This window comes from Parasteatoda tepidariorum, chromosome 8, assembly GCF_982258835.1.
Source record: "Parasteatoda tepidariorum strain Cologne lab strain chromosome 8, Ptep-v5.0, whole genome shotgun sequence".
In the NCBI taxonomy this organism is placed as follows: domain Eukaryota; kingdom Metazoa; phylum Arthropoda; class Arachnida; order Araneae; family Theridiidae; genus Parasteatoda; species Parasteatoda tepidariorum.
In genome coordinates, this window is record NC_141762.1 from 38,003,462 (window position 1) to 38,026,860 (window position 23,399).

Sequence of the window (23,399 nt, forward strand, 5' to 3'; positions counted from 1 at the left end):
TAAAGCAATAACATTCCTTAATGAAATTGCTTCAAAATTATCATTCAAAAGAAGAAAAATTCTTTATGGCGTTTTCTTAATGTAAAGAAATTTACACTCTTGAGCAAGTATTTCCTATCCTAAGATTAATCACGAGTCTTCTAAAAGGATTCGTCACTATGAAAGAAAGCTGATTTTATCTTGTAAAAGCGCATAAGATGGCAATTAGTTTCAATTACATAGCAAATAATTATTTATGAATTAGAATTAATGAGCAATTAATTATAATTATATAGCAATAAGATCTCTTGATAAAATTGTTTTAGAACTGTAATTAGAAAAAATAAAATTCTTCCTGACTTTATCTCAATGTAAAGAGTTTTTTCATTCTTGAACAAGTATTTCCTATCCCAAGATTAATCACGAGTATTCTAAAAGGATTCGTCGTTATGCAAGAAAGCGAATTTCATCTCGTTAAAACGCCTAAGACGGAGATTAAATTACTGGAAAAGGAATTGTTTTCAAGAGCACACCACTCCCTCATCTAGTTTTCTTGATGCAATAGCATCCAATTTACAATTTAATCAAAAATAGCTGCTTTGTTATCATGCAGAAAATAAAACGATGGAGAGTTTCTTTTTAAACTTACTTTCTTGCTTTTTGTTTCTGTCTTATTTTTAATCCCGTGTATTGAGCGAAGATCACACTCCTCAAATGTCGTTCGAATAAAGAAATTTTAATGGTAATTTTCAACGATCCTCTTGCAAATTTCCTTTTGAAGGATTTATTAATTTTTTCGTTAAAAAAAAGGCAAAAGTTAAATAAGCAAATTAAAAAAATGCATGAGATTTAAGAATTCATGCAAGAGCATGAGTCATCAATACTCTTACGCATAAACAAAATCTGTTAAAACGTATTAATAATGCTTTTAAATTCAAATTTTGATAAAGAAATATGATAAAATTAGATCTTATTTTGAAAGCTAATTTCACCGCATACTTGAAAACTGTTTCTGTGAAATAAAATTTTCTCAAAATACACCTACTTATTTTATCTAGAAATGAAAGTTTAATACTGAAAGTGAAAAAATTATATTCTACGTTTATAATTATATTCCTGTTTATGAAATTAGTTGAACTAAAATTTGTGCTATATAAATGTTTTTTTTTATGCATTTTAACCAAAGAAAGGTTTTATGGCCAGTAGGACAAAATTTAATGCTAGCCCCTTCTTTAAAGCGAAAAAAGCCTCATTTACATATTTTGCAGAATTCTTGAAGACTTTTTGAACAAAATTACAGTTTTTATAAAGAAATGAAGAAGAAATTATTTGCATTTTTTAAATAATAGTTAATAAACACTATATTTTTTTAGTAATAAATTTCAGTTTTGGCCCTCAGCGGTCAAACTTCTCTTCACTCCCCCCCCCCTTTCTTGAGTATAGCCTTGGCGTATACGAAAAAGTACATTATACTAATCGGCAACACCCTGAGTGCCGATTCTTTTTGCCTTAATTTGATCTGGAAATTGTCTACAATGCATGCATGGTAAATCTTTTTTCAGTGAGTTAAAATTCTAATTTAGATTATAATAAATTCAACAGTAAGAAGCCTGCACCGGAATATACAGCGAGCTATTACAAATGTAAAGGTTGTATATATTAGGTGCTATGAATATGCAGAATGGTGATATTAGGGTACTTATTTATTTCTGTGGAAAGTAAAAAATCTATTAATGCCGTGCCTTATTCTGCATCTTGTTTAAAACTTAATTCAAAAGCTTTTAATTAAAGTTTCGAGTGGAAAGTTTTCTAGAATTGTACTGGAAGTAGCCGATTTTTAACAGTTCGTTTGGCCATTCCAGTTTTTCAAATAAAAGACAACAATTAAGAAAATTTGGAAAAGTATTGAATTCTGGACAAAATCAAATTTGAATTGATCATGTCAGTGAAGCAATCGTGTTCGAGGAATGATTATAACTGTAAAATGAACTATGGTAGAAATGATCATGTCTGCGGAATTAACTATTGATGAAATAATCGGGTAGGTGATATGAGCTGCCGGCAAATTGATTGTGTCAATGGTGTGAGCTGTCGGTGAAGTGATTATCCGGGATATAAACACTGACCGTTATTATGTAGTGGATACAGATCAATTCCAGATCTTCATATAAATATTTATATATTTGTCATCTTAAATTATTTTCGATTTTCATTTCCATCCAGTACTCCTTCTTTTTACACCACATGTCGATAGCGTTTTATTTTGTAATTATAGACTTTAAAAGTAACAATAAAACTATAAACCGACCACAAAACAAATAAAACAAGCAGATTTAAAGCAGCAGGTGCCCAAGATTAAGAAGGGTCAAATTTCGAAAGAAGTTGTAGTTTCCTTAATTGAAACCGTCTCCATTTCTTTAAAATTAAAATCAATAACAATTTATTTTTGAAAATAGCACTTCACAGTTTAAACTAAGACATCGACAATTTAGGTTTATTAATTACTAGCCGCCAAAGGCGCCCAGCTGTCCGCCAAGCTAAAGGTTTTCACAAATAAAATTTTTTAAAACATAGCCGGAAATCTGAAGATTAGTGGACAATTAAAGTGTTCCTGTCCAGCAATTTTGTCTTCATATCCAGTTCTGCTGCAGATGTGTTATAGCTCTTGAGGATGTTTGAAATTATATAGCTACAACGCTTAAGAAAAAAAAAACTAAAATGCTAAATACATGAAAAGAACACGAAAACGAATAAATTTTTTATGGTATCAATTTCTATTTCTATATAATTTTTTATGGTATCAAATTCTATTTCTATATCTGTTACGTCAAGCACTCAGGTATTATAATTTGATCTAGTTGTGCTTGTATAATTTTGTAGTTGCGCTTTCTACGTCATTTTGTTAACATCGTTTGGTTTGTTATTTAACATCGTTTGGTTTGTTTTTTCTAAGTTAACTTTCAAAAAATTGGCTGGAATCAGCATTTTTATTCTTTAAGTTGTTTATTTTTTCTTTTGGAATTCGTTCCTTTTTAGCGAAATGTTTTTCAACCTAATCGAATTCTTTGCCGACTGTTCTCTGTATATATAAAGAAAATAAAGTAAATATTTTTAAAGTGTTGTGAAAAGAATTTTTAGTTGTACAAAGTACTACAATATCGCTATAAAAATTATCGTCTTCGCTTAAGAAAAAAAAAATAGAGCGTGGAAAGAAGAAGAAAAACTTATTATAACAATTATGAACAGCGACAAATATATCAAAGCGAAGCGTTCTATTTACGTATCGAATATGTTGCCACATTTTTAATACAGAAGTTAAACTTTTCTCCACTTTAATAAATGTAAACTAATGCGAACTTTACAATTAAATTATTAATTCCTTCGTATATTATTGGTTTAAGTTGTCGAAAATTAATATTTCAATTGTGAGGTTCGCATTAGCATACATTTATAAGAGTGGGGAAAAGTATATGCATTTTTTTATAGTTTTTTGAATATGGCTCTTTGAAGACGAAAAAGCAGACGAAAAGCATAGGCTTACAAAATGACTGATAACTAAATAACTAATCAAAATTTTTGAAAAAGAAAAAAAATACTTCTTCATTATGTCAAAACACAATTATGGGCCGAGTTTCGTGCCTTGGCGAGGCTTCTGGGGCGATATATTGTGATTACAGACAGACAGACACACACACAGCCGCGTTTATTATTATGTATAGATATAGATGTTATTTTAAATCCATTTCAATGAACTTATTGCATAATAGCGTTAGATTGCTATTGAATTCAATCCTAAACATGATTTTTTAATTTAAATAGCTGAAATTATATGCAATAGTGCTTTTTCTACAAATTAAAACATATCTAGGCTTTAAATATTTACTGTGAAGTAATAACCTTTTTCTTTACTAAAGATTAAACGGAAATATTTTATTGCTCTGAAAATTAAATTTTGTATATTTCTTTATATTAATATTTATATTTTTATATTTATAGAATAGTGGTAATATATGTTTTCTGTACCTTTGATCCAGTCAAATCCAATATATTTAACAAACTAAACTTTGCAACGTTAGGATAAGATAAAAATTTATAACAGAATAAAGTCACAAAATGTTTGAAGGAAATGAATTCTTAAATCAGTAAATAATCTTAACAGAATATGGTTAAAAAAGTGTCCTTCGGTTTTGCAAAACGAATAAGTAATCAAGCATAAAAATCCAAGCACTTCTTGCCGCGTCTCGTAATTTGGCAATATTTAAATGATATAAAAGAAGCAGAAAGTAGTTTTAAATCGTAAAATAAGCGGATTCTTCTATATTCCATCTTTGGAAACAAAGTATTCGACAAAAATGGTAAGTTGGCTTACTTTCAAATTTGATTTAAGTATATGACAGTTCATAAAGACCATACTTAATATACTTCTCTAAAATCTTTTTAATATCTAATTTGAATTTTCTTTAAATTAATTGAGAACTTAAAATTGATATTTAGAGGAGGAAAAAAAACCAACAAAAATGCTTTCGAAATCTAATCTATCACAGCTGGGGAAGGTGGGAGGAGAAAATTATAGCCTCTTTGATTGTAGAAGGCAAGCAGGAGTATTAAAGTATTTATTATAAACAACATCTAGTGTCATGAGGAAAACGAATCGGCACTGTTGACATTCATATATTCTTACTCCTTAAAAATTAGTTAGATTTCGATAGCGTTTTGCTTATTTCTTCGCTTATATATTAACTGCTCTCATTTGTCCGTAGAGTCCTTTGAAAAGAGCTCTAAAAGTTAAATTAAGTTTGGTATTTAGAGAAAATCCGGCATAAAAACTTCTACACATTTGGGCTTAAATTATTATTATATATTATTTCATATAAACTTTAGAGTGTATTATATTTTTATTGATAATTTTAAATTAGATTTTTTTTTATCTAAAAAAGAGTTATAATTTAGATATTTCAATATGCTCATTTTATGATTAACAAATCTTGAAGGCAATAAATATGTTAATCTTTTTTTAACATTATTCCTTTCATAATTTTATTTAAAGGCATTTAATGAATAACATTCCAAGATTACGCTAATTAAATCAATAACAAATTTCGAGCATTACAAATTTACAATATGAGCATTATTTCTCATAAGATTTAATTTCAAGATATTTAGTGATTAACAATCAAAGATTTTACTTGCTTCAATGTGTTCATTTCATCATTAACAAAGTGAAAATGCTGAACATTAGAATGCTTCTTTCGAGGGTGGAGTGATAAAAATTTTCCTAATTATTTTTTATCACAATAGGGACCTCTAAAATGGGATACCTACAAGTAACGTAGTGAGGGTATCTCGATCTTAATCGGTTGTTGAGACGTTGCAATTGTTTACGTTAGCAACTGTTTTTCCATTCTATTTCGAGTAAGCAAAACCCGTAAAGCATCAATTATCTTAAATATTACATTCCGCATTCTTATAAAGATTCTTTTTCAAAGATTTCAATTCTTTCACTATATATTTCTTACTTAACACAACGACAGGCATGAAGCCATTTAAAATATAAACAAACTAATTATGCATCGAAATTTCCAGGTTCACAAAACAAAAATATATCAAGTTTACAAGAAAATGCATAAACAAATAATAAAACTAATTTAAGTAAAAGGCGTAGAAGATAAAGAATTTTATTTCAATAAATTCGATGTGTCATTTTGTGCACTGTATTTAATTAACCTCACGTTAAAAATCTCACGGTAATGTTGACCCGTGGTCCTCTTTTTGATGTTTAAGACCCCAATTTCAATAGTTTTTACTTCTTAAACAACGTGTATTTTAATGAATTACATACTTATATTTTCAAAAATTTTAAGATAAGGTTAATCGTACCTCGTGAAAATGCATGCGATGATTGTTATTCTTATCCGGAATAGGATTGTATGGTTGATTTTAATGTAGCAGCAGCCTTCATAACAAAACCTAACAAGGCTTATAAATGATTTAAAATAAACCATGCAAGCTTGGAACAAAATTAAATTTATGTATGGAAGTTTACGCGCAATTAAGTCTCCATTAAATTTGCATAAACCTTCTTTTCGTATCGAGATTGAATCGGAAAAAAACTACACATCTTCATTAAAAAAATATTGAGTTTTAGAATCTTAGTATATATAGAAGAAAAAAAAGTTCGAAAATAAGGTTTGCAATAAAGGCCATAAAATTATAATTTCTGTAAAGGTTTATACATGCTTTTATTCTATCTTTAAAAAACCAATCTTGACGTTGTCGCAATTTTGCTTTGCGGAAATAATTAGTAACCAGTTAAACTTATTGATCAATGAAAAAAAAATCGAAAACACAACCTTTAACGTAAGGTTGCTTTCTCTTGGGGCAAATTTTTTGATTAAAATTTTATGTCCCGTAAAGAGCTATAAAGCATGCTAATTATATGTAATAACTATCTCACGCTTTAAATATTTCAGAAAACTTCCGTTATCTTGGTTTTTGCTCTTTGCATTATTTTATTGATGACTGGCGCTCGGAGCAATCCTGTAGCAGACCCTCATCACCATCATGGGCATCACCATGGCCACCATCACCACCATGGGCATCACCATCACCACGGCCATCATCATGATCACCATCATGACCACCATCATGATCATCATCATGGGCACCATCATCATCATGGACATCACCATCATCACGGACACCATCATGGACATCATCACTGAATGTTGTTCAAATTTGATTCTCGATGCTCCTATTTTCTTCAAGATAATAAATAAAAATAATATTTCTTATCATCATGAACACAGAAACAATGTTGTTGTTTTTTCTCCGAGTTTCTCAAAATCTATCGAATTTTAAGAGTAATATACTTCAAAAAATATCTGAAACACATTTTTATTTTACTTTATTCAGTCTGCCTTATCTCACATTACACCTGTGTAATACACAACGAGAGAAAAAAAAGTACAGTGAAAAAGAATATACTAAAATTTACCTTATTTCTGGCTCTATGGGAACACTAGAAAGATCAGTAATTTTTATCAAAACACTTAAGTAATGATTTTGATAAAATTAATAATAAAATAAAGCTTTATAATATGTGATAAAATTTGGCAAATGTGGTAAAATTTGGTTCATTGGATACATTAGAGGCTATAAAACTTTAGCCTGGCGTCAAAGCGATTTATTCTGAATATTCCGAAAATAATTATTCTATGAACGGAAAAATTACTAAATAAATGGTTTAAAAACTGTATGTTTTGGTTTTAATAATCTGAATTATGGTTTTTTTTTCTGCTAGAAATGTCATTACAATATAGTAAGGTAATTTTAAGAGAGAAATTTGACAAATTATTAGAAAAAATATTTTTTTAAAAATTACTAAAACATTCATTATTTACATTTCAAAGGAATAAGAACGGTTTTTTTCTCTCAACTAATCAGTAAACATCTCAAATAAGTAATTATAAATATAGATGCAAAATTCCTCAAAATATTTTTCAAAACTATAATTAAAAAGAAGAAATATTCCTTATGACTTTATTTTAATGTAAAGTGCTTCTTCATTAGATCTTGTTTCAAGAATTAGAAACAAAATCTGTTAAAACGTATTAATAAAGCTTTTGCATTCAAAATTTGATAAAGAAATATGGTAAAATTAATTTTCGAATCTTGTTTTAAAAGCTAATATTACACCACACTTTAAAACTGATCTATATCTAGATTTGTTTGATTTTAAAAAAAGAATTTTGCATAAAATATATCAAGATGAGTTTAATTTTATCTAGAAATGAAAGATTAATACTGAAAAAGAAAAAAACAATATTCCACAATTTACCAGTTCATAAAGTTAGTCAAACTAAAAGTTCAACTGTATATATGTTTTTTTTCTCTGCATTTTAGCCAAACCAAGGTTTTAGGGCCCGTAGAACAAAATTAAATGCGAGCAGCTTTCTCAAAGCGCAAGAAACCTTATTTTCATACTTTGTAGAATTTTTGAAAACTTTTTAAACGAAATTGCTGTTTTTATAAAGAAATGAAGAAATTTTTTGCATTTTTTAAAATAATGGTTAATAAACACTATTTTTTTAAAAAGAAATTTCAGTTCTGGCCTTCTGTGGTCACTCCCCCCACCCCCTTTCTTTAGTGTATCCTTGGCGTATACAACGGCTTAAACATTTTCTTGCCTCTTTTCCAGCCGAAATACAAACCATCTATCTTTTACTGTTACTCAATGGTAATGAATTAAATTAATTCAGTAAGAAAAAAGGAACATACTGAAAATTAACATCTATTCAACTATGCCCAAAATTTGAGATTGGGTTTCCTATTTTAGGTTATCACAAGCAAAATCAACATTAATAATTTAACAACGTATGGGAATAACGTCATCAAATTCATATTTCCAAAAGGTACATAGATCACGTGTTTCTTTTATTGATACTCTTTTACAGCTTATTTCAATGAATTTAATTAGTGGAAACTTAACAAGAACTAATAAAGTAAAAATTGAATTTATTAAGCCTTGAACAAATTAAGTTAAGAAAAGAAAGACAATAGTTTCATTAGAAGTTAAGAAAAACAATAAGTTTCATTTATTTCATTCAAAAAAAAAATGCACATTTTTTTTTTAATTTTCATAATTTTCCCATGTGTAAATCCATTTTAGGTAAATCCATTGCCAAAATTATTTACTAAATAATTTCTTTGCTAATTTGTATAATTTTTCCATGTGCAAATCCATTTCGGGCAAATCCGTGGGTAAAATTGTTTGCTGAAAATTTCTTTATTAATTTTTACAATTTTTCCATGCGCAAATCCATTTCGGGCAAATCCGTGGCTAATATTATCTACTAAAATTTTTTTCTTTGTTAATTTTTCTATGTGCAAATCCATTTCGGGCATATCCGTGTTAAAATTATCTATTGAAATTTTTCCCTTTGATAATTTAAATAATTTTACTATGTGCTAATCCATATCGTGCAAATCCGCGGCTAAAATTATTTGCAAAACAGGCAATTTATGTTTCTCTTTTCTATTTTATATTTTTTCTTAAATAAACATATATCTTCTAAAACTATTTATGATCAATTTTTAAAATTACCCAGTATAATATTACCTTTCGCACATCCATTTCGGGCCCATCCTTGGTAACTAACAAATCAAATCTCAGAATAACAAATCACTTCAGTAGTGCAGTAAGAACGACACCTTAGAACCCTCTTGTTGCACTCAATTTGCGCTTTGATTTTCATCTTTTGTTTTCATATTTTGTAATCTGGCAATCTTTCTGCGAAAACATTTTTAAATCATTCTTGAAAAATTTTTCATTCATGTAAGTTGATCTGATTTTGCTACTCGCTTTATAGCCCCTTTTTAATGTTTTTTCTTTTTATTTCCTTTTATTTTCTGTTTTTAAATGTTATTTTTACTTTTTGTGATCTATTTTGTTTATTGCTATTTTTATAAAAAAAATTTTTGAGTGCTCCTCACACTATTGTATTAATATATTTTGCTTTGGCTTTATTGATACAATATCAGAAAGCATTCTGTTTTGCGGATATAATCGTGTGGGCTGAAGAAAAGATTATATATTTTTTTTCTCGGTTTTTTAAGTAAACTGCAAATTTTTTTTTAATTTTTTTTTTTTTAATATTTAAACTGTTGTTTGTTATTTTTTTACTTATTTTTCTCCCCCTTTTTTTTATAAGTTATTTAAAAGCATATTTATCACAGGCGCAAAGCAGAGCACATTAAATACAAAAAAAAAAGTTTTTTGAATAAAAGAAAACCTTAAGAAAAGTTGGAAAAATATTAAAATCTGGACTAAATCAAAACTGAATTGATCGTGTCGGTGAAATAATCGTGTCCGAGAAATGATCATAACTGTAGAATGAACTATCGGAGAAGTGATTAGGTCTGCGGAATTAACTATCGACGAAATAATCGGGTAGATGATATGAGCTACCGGTGAATTAATCGGGTCAATAATGTGAGCTGTCGGTGAAGTGATTATCCGTGATATAAACACTGACCGTTATTGTATAGTGGATACATGATCAATTCCTGATCTTCGTATAAATACTTTTATATTTGTTTCTATATTTTTTATATACTTATAGATTTATAAATAACATCAATAACGATTAACTTACTTTAGAAAACAGCATTCATAGTTTAAAAACCCATCGATAATTTAGGTTTAGTAATTATGCTATTTTAAATCCATTTCAATGAGCTTATTGTATATTGAAGTTAAATCGTTATTGAATTCAATCCATTGCATGATTTCGTTATTTTAAATTTCTGAAATTATATGCAATGGCATTTTTTCTGTCAATTATAACAAGGAAATTCTAGGCATTAAATATTTACTGTGAAGTAATAATATTTTCCTTACTGAAGATTGAACGAAAACATTTTATTGTTTTAAAAATTACATTTTGTACATTTATTTACATTAATTTTTTATTTTTATGCTGATAGAATAGTGGTAATATATGTTTTTTGTACCTTCAATGCAGTCAAATCTAATATATTTAAAAAACTGAAACTTTGCCACGCTGCGAGAGCCCAGAAATTTATAACAGAAGATAAAAATTTATAACAGAATAAACTCTCAAAATGATCGAAGAAAATAAACTCTTAAGGTATCCGACTACCTTCGGGACAAAATTTTTGAAAAATAAGTATTTTTCACAACATTATTGCAATTTATATTGTATATTAATTTAAATAAACATATTTAATAGAGAAAATTTTAATATACTGGAAATTTTTTGTTTAAAGAGTATTTTTTAGATAATTTTAATGAAAATAACTCATTAACGGAAAACACTCTACACAAAAAACTATTGTACATACAGCTATCAAACTTTTTGAGCCGTTTCGTATAACCCTCTGAAGTGTTATGAACCTCAACTTAAATGATATCTTGAAATTAAAAAAATTTATGGAGTGTTAACCATATTTTTCCATTTTTTTTCACATTTTCTTCACATTATCTACTGCAAAATATCTCATAAAACAAAAAATAATACAGTTATCTGAATTCTGGAGGTCTGTTATATAACGACCAATACACGAAACAATCTCTGAAAGTTTGAAGACAAATTTATAATAATTAGTTGAGTTATCTTGTTTTCCGTAGACAAAAAACAGCAAAATTTTCATTTTGAGAAAAACACAATTAAAGTTTATAATTACATTTTTTCTAAAAACTATGAATGTTTGTCAGTAGGAAGTTATTATATTTTATAGGGGGCACATTCCTTCACACATTTTCTTAGTTTTATTTAACGTAGCGATATTTTAACGTATTATTTAGCGATATTTTAAAGTATTTAGTGAATAACATCAAAAGTCGACTACTTATAAAGCATTTAACACAGGAACAATTTTTTATTAAACAACCATCTTACTGTATTTTCACACTTTAATATATGTGTCTAAATATAGTTTTTATTAATAATTAGAAGTAAAAAATATTTTTTATAATATTTATAATAGCTCAAATCTTGAATTTTCTTCTAAATGCAATTTGTTATCATAGCAAACCGGACAACATAAGGAAGCTAATATCATCATCAGGATCTCAATATCAATTATTCGATTGCCACACAGATTGTTTTTATCCAAAGGCATCAGTTCTTTATTGACATCCATAGAAATCGATAATTTTGAAGAGCTTGAAGTAATAGATTCATCTGCTTTACACAATTTTGAATAAATGGTATAATCAACTTTACTCAAATCATCGCTTTTGGTGGCATGTTGATTACTGTAATATTTACGTTTCTTAGATCGAGAAGTACGTCCTTTACCAATTTCAATAAATTTATCAAAATAAATAACAAATTTTTTTGAAAGAAATCGATAAATTTCTTCAAAACAAATCAAAATCAAGATATAGAAAGTACGTTTCAAATGTAAACAAACTATCAGAAAATATGCTAACTTTTCATGTTACCCACAAACAGTAACCACGAAACGTAAAATCTAATTAAAATATAATTCAGATTATTAGCCGAGAGTTTAAGAGCTTTTAAAAATTAAATATCTAAGAAAAATAAACACACAAATAGAAATGGAACCGAAACTATTACCTACTACCGGCTTCATTTTTGTAATTTCCGGTAAGTTGGACAGCTGTCATCTGTTACTAAAATAGCTATAACTAAAGTTCTGCTTGACGTGCAATCAAAAACAAAACAGTTTTGAAAACTAGAAAAATTGGGCATTATTATAAAGCAATAAAATAAAAAAGTGATTTTTTGTGAAAATCCTCTTTTTTAAGGTAGTCGGATACCTTAAATCAGTAAATAATCTTAACAGAAGATGGCTAAAAAAGTGTCCTTCGGTTTTGCAAAACGAATAAGTAGTCAAGCATAAAAATCCAAGCACTTCTTGCCGCGTCTCGTAATTTGGCAAGATTAAAACGATATAAAAGGAGCAGAAAGTAGCTTTAGATCATATAATAAGTAATTTCTTCTATATTCTATCTTTGGAAACAAAGTACACGAGAAAAATGGTAAGTTGGTTTAATTTCGAATTAGTTTTAAAAAGTAATTTCTTTAATGCATATACATTTGCTTAAATTATCTTTAAAATAATTTTTTGAAGTAATTTTTTTATTCAATCTGTTTATAAAATAATAAAAATGAAAATATCAATCGTAATCATCTTAAATTTCTTCTTTAGTGAGATAAAATTTGTATAAATGAGAAATTTAGTCTCAATAATTAAGCGAAAATTTCGTCAAATCTTAATAAAAATTTATCTAACAAACCACAGATAGTGCCATGAGGAAAACAAATTGGCACTGGTGATTATCATGTAGTCTTACTCCGTAAAAATGAGTTAGATTTCGATAGTGTTTAGCTTATTTCTTCGCTTATATATTAACTGCTCTCTTTTGCTCGTAGAGTCCGTTGAAAAGGTTTCTAAAAAGTTAAATTAAAGGTGGTAATTAAAGAAAACCCTGCACGAAAACCTACTTACAGTTGGGCTCAGATAAAGTATTATTATATATTATTTCATATAAACTTTAGAGTGCATTATATTTAAATTGATAATTCTAAATGTGATTTTTTTTAAATCTAAAAACGAGTTTTAAATTAGATATTTCAATATGCTCATTTTATGACTAACAAATCTCGAAGGCAATAAATATGTTAATCTTTCTTGAACATTATTCCCTTCATAATTTTATTTAAAGATATTTAATGAATAACATTCGAAGATTACTTGTTACAATATGCTAATTTTATCATTAACAATTTCGAGCATTACAAATTTACAATATAAACATTATTTCTTATCAGATTTATAGTTTTTTACTTCTTAAACAGCGTGTATTTTAATTAATTACATACTTATATTTTTAATTGAAAATTATTATATTTTATATTGAAAATGCATGAGATGATCGCAATTCTTATCCGGAATAGCATTGTAAGGGTGATTTTAATGTAGCAGCAGAATTTATCAAAAACCCTAACAAGGCTTATATATATATATATATATATATATATATATATATATATATATATATATATATATATATATATATATATATATATATATATATATATATATATATTTTTTTTTTTTTTTTTTTTTATTTTATTTAAACGACTTAAAACTCCTCATGCACCACAAAGTATAGCATGAGGCTTACAGTTGTAAGTAGAAAACAAAAGGAGAAAAATTTACAAATTTACATTAAAAACAAAATTCCGCAAGGCCGCAAGACTTTCAATACTTTTGACCAGTTCTGATAAGACAGGTGGCCAACAAATAGAAAGACGTCTCAAATCAGCCTTGTATATGAAATCTAGTATAAAAAAGGCTTATATATGATTCAAAATAAACCATGCAAGATTGAAACAATGTTAAATTTAAGTATGCCAGTTTACGCGCAATTAGGTCTCCATTAAGTTTGCATAAACATTACTTTCATATCAAGATCGAATCGGAAAAAAAATACACATCACCATTAAAAAATATTGAGTTTTAGAATCTTAGTATACATATGAGAAAAAAGTTCAAAAATAAGGTTTACAATAAAAGCTATGAAATTATAATTAAAAAAATAATATTGGCATTGTTTCACTTTTGCTTTGCAGAAATAATGAGCCTTATTGGATCAATCAAAAGAAACCGCAAATACTACGTTTAACATAAGGTTGCTTTCTCTTTGGGAGTGACACATTTGGACAAATTTTTTGATTAAAACTTTCTGACACGTAAAGAGTAATTAAATAATTTATGAGTATTTTAATGATATAAAATAATTGTCTCATTATAAATATTTCAGAAAACTTCCGTTATCTTGGTTTTTGCCCTTTGCATTATTTTATTGATGACTGGCGCTCAGAGCAATCCTGTAGCAGACCCTCATCACCATCATGGCCATCACCATGGCCACCATCACCACCATGGGCATCACCATCACCACGGTCATCATCATGATCACCATCATGACCACCATCATGATCATCATCATGGGCACCATCATCATCATGGTCATCACCATCATCACGGACACCATCATGGACATCATCACTGAATGCTATTCAAATTTAATTCTCAATGTTCCGATTTTCCTCAAGATAATAAATAAAAATAATATTTCTTATCATCATTAACTCAGAAATAATGTCTTTTTTTACCGAGTTTCTGAAATCTATTGAATTTTAACGGTAATATGGATTAAAAAATATTTAAAATGCATTTTTAACGCAGTTTAAACTCGTTAATTTTATTCAGCCTGCATTACCTCAAATTACATGCGAGTAATACATACTGAGTTTTTTTTTTTTTTTTTTTTTTTTTTTTTTTTTTTTTTTTTTTTTAAATTTCTATTTTAAATTTATTGTATTACTTTTCTTTGTCGCCTGGACAGGATTTTCCTCTTGACGACGAATATATATTCTTTGTATTTATGTGTTTTTGTTCTCAATAAAGTTATATTTGTTTGTTAAAAAAAAAAAAAAAAAAAAAAAAAAAAAAGTATTGTGAAAAAGAATATAATAAAATTTACCGTATTTCTGGCTTTATAGGAATAGTAGAAAGCTTAGTAATTTTTATCAAAACACTTTAGTAATGATTTTGGTAAAATTAATAGTAAAATTAAATTTTTAATATGTGATAAAATTTGGTAAATAATGTATATATATATACAATGTATATATTAGGGGTCATAAAACTTTAGAGTCTGGCATAAAAGCCATTTATTCGGTTAAATTTTGTACTTTTTACTAAATGTCTGGAAAATAGAACTAAAATTCATAAAACCAGAATTTTCAGAAAATCATTACCATATGAGCTGAAAAATTACTAAGTAAATGGTTTAAATACTGTATGTTTTGGTTTTATTAATCAGAATTATGGCTTTTTTTGTCAGAAATGTCACTACAATATAGTAAGGTAATTTTAACAGAATTTTTTTTCTCTGTGAGTTTAAGCACAGTGCAGTTATTTTTCTCTCTTTTACCAGGGCAATCAATATTTAATGTTTCAGGACAAACTTATGAGGAATATAATTTGTAACATTGTAGAAAAACTAGATAATTGATCCCTTTCGAGAAAAATATCGTGTCTAATAAAAACCCAGAAGCCATTAACTACTTTTCTAACTGCAGGCACTGAAATTTTCACAACTTTCAAGGTCGCTAACTGTTTTGCTAAAGTTAGAAAAATATGAAATTTGATGGGAAAAAAGTCTTAATTTTTTTCAGAGACAAAATTAATTTTGTGTGGCTTCCGATTCAATCAACTATGGTTACTGATTCAAAATTTTTATAATATGGTCCTAAAATTTGAGTGCCTTTACCTGAGTTATTGAATATTGATATACACTTTTGTAAGAAATAAAGAGAATTTGCAGACTTGATCAATTATCTCTAGAACTACAGGATAGATTTTAATGAAATTTGATGTGTACTTACATTGATACAATACAAAACAAATAACTATTCAGCAATTGTAAAACACAAGCATGGTTGTGCGTAACACTCATTGGAGTCCGAAGGTATGAAACAGCGATTACAGAATAAACAAAAAAACGAGTTAGCAGGGGGCATGGTCCCCCTTACAGATATTCAGGCCTTACAGCGTAATTTCATCCTTTAAATGATGCAGTTTATCATTTTCTGTGGCAATTTCATATACTTCCAACCCCATCGAGTGTTACACATGATCATGAGTATGTATTACAATTGTTGAATGATTATTTGGTTTGCATTGTATCAATGTATGAACATATCAAATTTCTTTAAAATCGGCCCAGTAGTTCTGGAAATAATCGACCAAGTCTGCAAATTATCTTAATTTCTTTCACTAGTGTAGTAATGGGAAAGCTATAAATTATTTCAGGAAAAGGGATTTGAGCCCAATCTGAATATCTGAAGTTGACACCTTACTCTGAGGCGAGCTGTAGTCACAATCTTGAACTTACTGAAGGGGGAGAGGCAAATGGTTGTTATCTAGACAAGTGACATATTGTTTTGACATATTTCTCTGAATCGAACGAAACTCATTCATGTCGATGCAACTATTAGTTCAGGAGTTATAAACGATTTATTTATAAATAGTACAGTACATTGATGCATAGACAATCAAAGTTTTAAATCCTACTGAGTATAACACGACCAAGTGAAATGAAATCTGAATCAATTACAGTTATTAAAAATCTAACAGTTTCATAAATATTTAATTCCTTATTTGGAATATTTTAACTGTTTTGAAATAATTTTATTTATTAAATCAGTGCTAACAGTAAGACAGAAAATGGAAATCAGTTATTAGTCGTAGTTTTGTTTATCATGTGTACCTTTTATTTATTTGCTTAATATTTTTTTCTATTATGAGACAGATAGTCTTACAACTGCTCTTGGTTCTTTTTCATTTTTCTCTCGTTTACATGAAATTAAATGTTGTTCAGCTTGATGTGCCAGTTCAAGGGTGGTGACATATTGTTTCATGTGTACATTTTTTTACGCTAAAACGAATAAAACCTCAACCAAGTTGATAGAACTATTAGTAAAAGCTCAAAAACTATAAATTTTTTATGAATAAAAAGTACCTTCTTGTGCTTATGCGTATTTACTAGGTTCACATTGCTATATAGACAAGCATTGATCACACATATTTATGTACTCTAAATCCAATGAAATTGAAACCAAATTAATTGGATTAATAATTTTGAAATTATTATTGAGTCAAAGTGATTTAACAAATAAAAAGTACAGTTTTTAATGCACATTACGCATTTGTATTTCCCTCTAGGCAACCAAAGCTCTTCACGTGATCCAATACTGTAAGTGTTCATGTTTGACAAGTAAAGATGTATAGGTCAGTTCCTCCTCTTTCTCAGGAAGTTCTAAATTGAGACTGCAGTTCCGATAGGGAGGTGTTAACTTCAAATATTCATTTGAAGCTAAAATCAGATTTTCTACAGACTTTAAACTTTAGAGCCATATTGAAGAAAGATGAACCAATAACTTTAAGTTTGCTATACTTAAGACTTTTTTTCAAGAAAATTTCCTATTTTTTAGTTTGAATGAAGGCAACTAATGACCTTGAAATTTGTGCAAAATTTAAGTTTGTAGTTTAAGGTCACGCTAATATACACCACTTGCATGTTTTTTTTTAGGCTCCACCTATTAGTATGTATTCACAGAAAGATATGTCTTTGTGGTTGACTGCTGGTACTAGTATAGATTTTGACCGTCAAATCTAAGAAAAATAGTCTTATTTAAAAAATTTTTGAATTGAAAATTTACTTTGACCTTCGATGCAACGGTATGGTGAAAGTATTTATCACTTACCAAGTTGTGTGGAGATCGTAGAACATAAAATATAAGGAAACTAAAGAATGATCCCTGCAGAACCAGAAAAAAAAATTGCTACCCGAAGTTTCCCTTATTGATTTTATTGATGAAAATGTAAAAAAGTTTGATCAACTACTTTTTTTATAATTTAATGGAAACATTGTTAAAAAATTTATTTTTCAATTTTTTATTATTTTCATTGAAGATAAAAAGATATGAATTAAATATATTCGATTTTTACTTTTTCTTAGAATTCAGTGTTTTTATATTCATAAAAGCAACATTTTCGAAACAAAGTTTCAAAAAACAACCACTACCTATCTGTTTTCAAGAGATCAGTTGATATGCGATCAGTGGTTACTATCAATTACAATTGTAATATGTGCTGTTTTGTGCAATTATAAGTAAAGCATACATAGTTAATGCTTAATACAAGCATAGTAATTTTCGGTAAATAAGTTTATAAAGAGGTTTGCAGTGTAATGTAAGCATATTACTGAGCTGCATGTTTAATTTAACTATATCCATGGTGTTATGTTCCTTACATATTGTTAATTCATAGATTTCATTTAATTTAAAACTTTGAAATTTGGATTGGTGAGGTATCTTAGATTTTGAAGCACGTCACAACAATATCATAATCGCTTTAGAATACACTCGATATTATGTAAGAAGATTGGTTTAAGCGATTATTACTCAGTAATGATATGTTAATTTAATCGTTAAAAGAACGCAATCTCATGATAAAAAATCTTCTAATTATAGAAAATAATTAAAATTATTACTGAAATACATAATATATTTTTTATATACATTTTACGTAAAAGAATGTGATAATCATATAAAACATTCCAATAATAAATATGATAATTTAATAAAATAATATTTGTAATTTAAATTAATCAATAAGAATGCGGATTTTGTTATTTATTTTTCTTATTCCTTTTTTCTTTCTTTTTTCTCTCCTTTTTCTGGTACTCGCAATAATGTTATAATGAGTTTTGGATAATCTATGCTCAATATTTTAATACCAACATCAAATGTACAAATTAACAATAGATACAACTTTTTTAAAATAATATTTATGATTTATTAGACAATATTTTGCATTTAAATGTTGCCATTTTGTTTTCACCATTGTGAAAAGTGAATATCTAACCTTAGATTCTTAAACAGCGTCTTCGAAAACCCTTAAATTGATAGTTTTTTGAAAATGTATTTGAAACTTGAATTTTGGTCAGTTTTTCTTGAGTATCGACCACCGTCCGACAGTCAAATAGATAGAAAAGTCTTTGATATTTATATTTCATTTAAATTTTAATCAGTTGTAAACTATTGCTTAACTTAAATTTTTGAATGGTGATTTTTTGATTTATATATCATTATTTCTGTTGATAGCAAAAAACATAGTCATTTTATTCTAAAATTCAAAATTTTTTATTTCAAAATGGTCAAGCTGTACGTTCAATTAGGCATTTTTAAATTTGCTTAAGTAGATATTAGGCCAGTGAGAAATTTGTAGAAATTATTATTTTTCTTAAATAGTCTTATCTTAAATCTTTCTTTTTACAAACAGTTTGAAAAATATTTTTTAAAAAATCCTTTTTACAATAAAAGAATGTGTTTTTTAAATAAATTTCAATTCTTTATGAATATTAATTATTTGATCTGTTTAATGTCCGTAAAGAATGGGCATTTATGTTATATACTTTATAAGTTATATACTTTCATGAACATTTTAATACAATGTACAAAAAAATAATACGGGTTCTTAAATGCTACCGTATAATTATATAAGAAATTGTCTTTACTTGGAGTGAAAAAGCAATTATTTTAAATAATTTTAATTTCAAGTTATTCGAAAGCTTGAGCTAAAAAAATTGAAAAGCAAATTATTTAAAAAATAAAAAACGAGTTTGAATGACGCATTCAAACTTTATCAAGATATTCAAAGAACGAATTTTTTATAGATATATTACTGGAAAAAATTGAATAATTTCAAATAAAATGTGTAAATAAAGAAAACGAAATAAAGAGTAATATCATTTTATTTAATATCCTGGTGAAGATAAATTGGAAATGAGGAACATCGTGTGTTAAATTTGTCAGTGATGATGACCATGGTGGTGTCCGTGATGGTGGTGATGACCATGATGATGATGGTGACCATGATGATGATCGTGGTGATGATCATGATGGTGATCATGATGATGGCCATGGTGGTGATGATGTCCATGGTGATGGCCATGGTGATGACCATGATGGTGATGAGGGTCTGCTACAGGATTGCTCTGAGCGCCAGTCATCAATAGAATAATACAAAGAGCAGAAAACAAGATAACGGTAGTTTTCTAAAACATTTAATACATAAAATAATTATTGTATAATTTTGACATTAATTTCAGTTATTCATTAAAGAGTATTTGAATGATTTTTAAATTACCAATCATTTTTCAAAGTTAACTTAAAAATTAGCAATTTCATTTCTCATTTTTTAGGAATTACAACTGAAATTCTGTATCAACGGGTAAATAGTTCAGAGAAAAATTATTTTTTATTGCCCTAATTTCTGAATTACATTATTAGTCTTTTTTTCACATGAAGAACATTATATTTCAATTAATCTTAATTTCCAAATTTTTCTCTCTTTCATAGATATTTTTATTAAACAATTGAAAAAATTACACTAGTTCTTTATTGTATTTATTATTTCATAAATACTTTTATAAATGATGTATGCATTATTTCCTTATATTCAAGAAGAGTCATATTTTTTAGAAGAACAGATTTAACTTTCCAGAGATAGCATTGACTAAATCTATAGAAATTTTATATGCTTTAGTTCGAAAGAGACCAATGCCTTAAAAGAAAATCGAACATTGCCTTAAAAGAAGTTGATAGTATGAAAGAAATAGTAGGTATAAAATGCTTCACTAAAATGCGTGGAGTTTTATCTAACTCTAATATATGAGTTCTCTCTACGCTTTAAAATTAGTTGTATATGGTTAATGTTATATTTATGCAACTGCTTTATTTATCTATATTTATTTTATATTACATGACAAAAAAGAACTAAACATTTTATAAAATGATTTTTTTTTTGTTAACTTTATTTTCGGATACTTTTGTGTTCTGTCCTTATTATTTATAATCAAAAATGTTTCCTTTTGTATTAAATAAAAAAAAATTTCAAGGAGTAAAATAATATTTGTTGAAGAATTTATGGGAAAAAAAGTTGTTTCGATGTTAACAAATACTACTTAATTGATCTTAAAATATATTTTATGAATAGCTTTTATGGAATTCACAACATAAAGGAAATTTATTAACAGTTTAGAAAAAGTTTTAATTTATTGTTATTGTTTTTTTTTATATAGCATTTCGTTTAATATTTAATAAGTGTAATTAAATTGCACTCAAAACGAATTACACAGAATTTTCTTTTAAAATAATCTAAATTTTTGATATGAAGTTAATATAAAAAGCAAAGACAAAACAATTATGTCAAATTCAACATCAAATATGTTACTACTAAACAAAGTATACATCATAATTTACTTAATAATTTACAAAATAAATATCCTAACTAACAATTTTTAGGAGTATTTAAAACGTAATCTGTAGTTCTTTTTGCAATAATAATTCAATCTTTTAAATCAAAAAGTATAAAACTATTGTTTTTAACATTTTCAAGTTCAGTATTAATATAATTTTTTTACTGCATTTAAAGTCAGAAAAATTAACATTATTATTAATTTTTAATTACACTTTAAAAATAATCTTTCGTTCTAAGGAAAAAATCTTTTAAAGTGTTTTCGTAAAGTAAACAAACTTACCATTTTAATCGTATTCGTTGATGTTGAAGGTAGAATATAGAATGAGATACGTCTTATACTATTTAAGGATGACTTTCATTTTCTTTTATATCATCTGACTATTTCCAAATTATCGAGACAGAATATAGAGTGTCTGGACGTTCATGCTCCACTTCCTATTCTATTTGCAAAAAAAAAAAATATATAACTGAAGGTCACTTTTTTTTCACTTCAGACTGATGTAAGCATTTGTTTATGTATCTTTAATATTTTTTATTGTTTTTGGTTAGAGTTTTTTTATCATCTGTGGTTTTCAAAAGTTTAATTCTTGAAAAATATTGGATTTGTCCGGATTATAGATACTGCAATCGTAAAACATTTAACATTCATATGTATTTTAAATTACCCCTGTTATTTAATATAGTATCGTAAATAATATGGTTAATATAGTACATATAATAATATGTATAGTTGAAATAGTAAAAATTATTTAATATAGTTTATATAAATTACAGACAATTTCAGTTAGTTGTTTTGCTTTATGAAAATAATATCTCTATTCAAAATGCATTTTGTGTTCGGATTTTTTTTAATTTTAGCTTTGGTTTAGCGTTATTAAATATAATTTGAAAAAATTAAAATTAACAAAATCGTGTAAGTTCTAATAATATTTTTTTAATTTTAAGACTAATAACATTTTATTTAAAAAGAATTTTAAAATAAATATATTCAGTTCAAATTACTAAAATTAACAAGAGAATTTCCAACTGTGCATAGAACATAAAATGCCATCAGCATGTGATGTAAAGCAAAGAGTAAATTGTAAATTGCAAAAATTGAAGAAAGGGTGAATTTCAAATGAATGGAAATCAAAAATAATATTATGCATAGATTTGCCTACGGTGATTTTAAATATTTCTATACAATCCTGTCACACATAATACTAGTAGTTTTCAGTACTCTTTTTAATGATATTTTACACCGAAAATAATAAAGTCTTTTGACACACGAAGTTGACATTATTAAGCTGAAAACTAATATTGGCATTTGCTATTTTTTGAAATTTCGTTTATTGATCTTCGATTATTTGAATATAACTTTTATGTCATTCCAAAGAGACATTTAATTTAAAACATTTTTGGTACTGAAGTGTTTTTCAGCTATATATTTAGAACCATGAATTGCTAGAATTTTAATAATATAAACTGGAAGACAAATTAGAAGGTCTTGTAAAAACTCTCATTCTTGAAAACGACCACCTGAAACGTCTTTCATTTTCTGAAGGTGAAAAAATCTACTCTCTTTGTCCAAACTGTCAACATCAGGCATCTGTTGAACTGTTTGGGTCCCTTTTAGAAGAAAATTTTTCTTCTACACATATTAATTAACTTTTAGTCTGTCAGTAGATTTAGATCTAGTCTGAAAGAGTTAGACAAATAATGTTTTAAAAACAACACACTGTTAGAATTTTCTCTTAAAAAATGGTTAATTAACAAATTATTTAATTGTTATGTTGCCATATTAAAAAGAACAGTCAAATAACCAGAAATAAAATGGTATTCAAGCTGTTAACTGTGAAAAAACCGTTTATTAAATGTTTTCTCCTAATACTGTTAAACTACCATAGTTTTATCACATCAACTAGGACCTAAGGAAGTCACTTAGTTCTTTGCTATTGGGTACATATTAATAGATGACCTGGTGAGCATTTTTTAAAGAAAAATAAGGATTAAAAGTGCTGGTTAATTTTTTTTGAAAATTAAGTAATAAA

The 23,399-nt window shown here is 27.1% G+C and overlaps 2 long non-coding RNA genes across 2 annotated transcripts; one reads left to right on the forward strand and one right to left on the reverse strand.

Moving 5' to 3' along the window:
• Window positions 1–4,235: 4,235 nt before the first annotated feature.
• Window positions 4,236–6,718, forward strand: LOC147806093 (uncharacterized). Its single transcript, XR_015428545.1, has 2 exons — window positions 4,236–4,334; window positions 6,450–6,718. It is a non-coding gene; the product is annotated as an uncharacterized LOC147806093 (long non-coding RNA).
• Window positions 6,719–19,867: 13,149 nt separating this feature from the next.
• Window positions 19,868–21,775, reverse strand: LOC147806094 (uncharacterized). The gene is made up of 2 exons (XR_015428546.1): window positions 21,650–21,775; window positions 19,868–20,164 (listed from the first exon to the last, which is right to left on the reverse strand). It is a non-coding gene; the product is annotated as an uncharacterized LOC147806094 (long non-coding RNA).
• Between the last annotated feature and the right edge of the window lie 1,624 nt (window positions 21,776–23,399).